At 32.7% G+C, this 706-nt stretch overlaps 1 protein-coding gene across 1 annotated transcript in view; it reads left to right on the top strand.

Moving 5' to 3' along the window:
• LOC119592299 (signal recognition particle 19 kDa protein-like) overlaps nt 1–706 on the top strand; it is a gene marked incomplete at its 3' end in the record, with an annotated part of 7324 nt that overhangs the window by 3439 nt on the left and 3179 nt on the right.

Here is a 706-nt window from a genome sequence, read left to right as displayed (position 1 = left end):
ATCATTACATATCAGTCTATCTCATATTTTCTCAATATAATCTTTATCTCAGAGAAAATATAATAAACAGACAACTGCAATTATGGGTTGCCAGATAGTGATTATTCTTGAAAGCAATTAAGAGTCACTAGGTATCTGAACATGAACATTTTTGACAGTTGTATGTGAAACCGTTTCATGAGTAAACTTCTGATTTCTCTTTATTTGTTAGCCAATTATAGTGTCACCTTTGAGTGGCTCAATCAAATCTTATCCATCAGGCGTTTGCATTCCACTCTTGATTCATCCATTTTGTTTTTTCAAGATATGAGTCTTCAATTATAGGTACATTTATTTAAGCCAGTGACATTGGGAAATAATGTAACACTGTACCAGGTTTACTGTCAAAATTAGAAGTGCAGGGATTGTAGTTTCTTCCCCTCGTCTTTGATTCAGGACTTGCTTTTTTTTTTTTTTGAAAGCAGTGAAAGGGTGATTTAAAACCCAAGCAGATTGGCCTTTTTTTTAATCACTTTTTCCATTTCTTCATGGATTTAAGGTTCTCCGTATGAATCACTTGCATGCAAAAGGTTTCCCAGACAGAGACAATAGTGATTGTTTTTGTTTGACTATTTTTGATCTTGTGCTACTGAAAATCTTTACCACTAGATTGCTTTTACTGATACATATAATAAAAGATCTTGTAAACATCACTACAATATAGTAG

Source organism: Penaeus monodon, chromosome 30 (genome assembly GCF_015228065.2).
Source record: "Penaeus monodon isolate SGIC_2016 chromosome 30, NSTDA_Pmon_1, whole genome shotgun sequence".
NCBI lineage: Eukaryota > Metazoa > Arthropoda > Malacostraca > Decapoda > Penaeidae > Penaeus > Penaeus monodon.
This window is presented reverse-complemented; position numbering and strand designations above follow the sequence as displayed.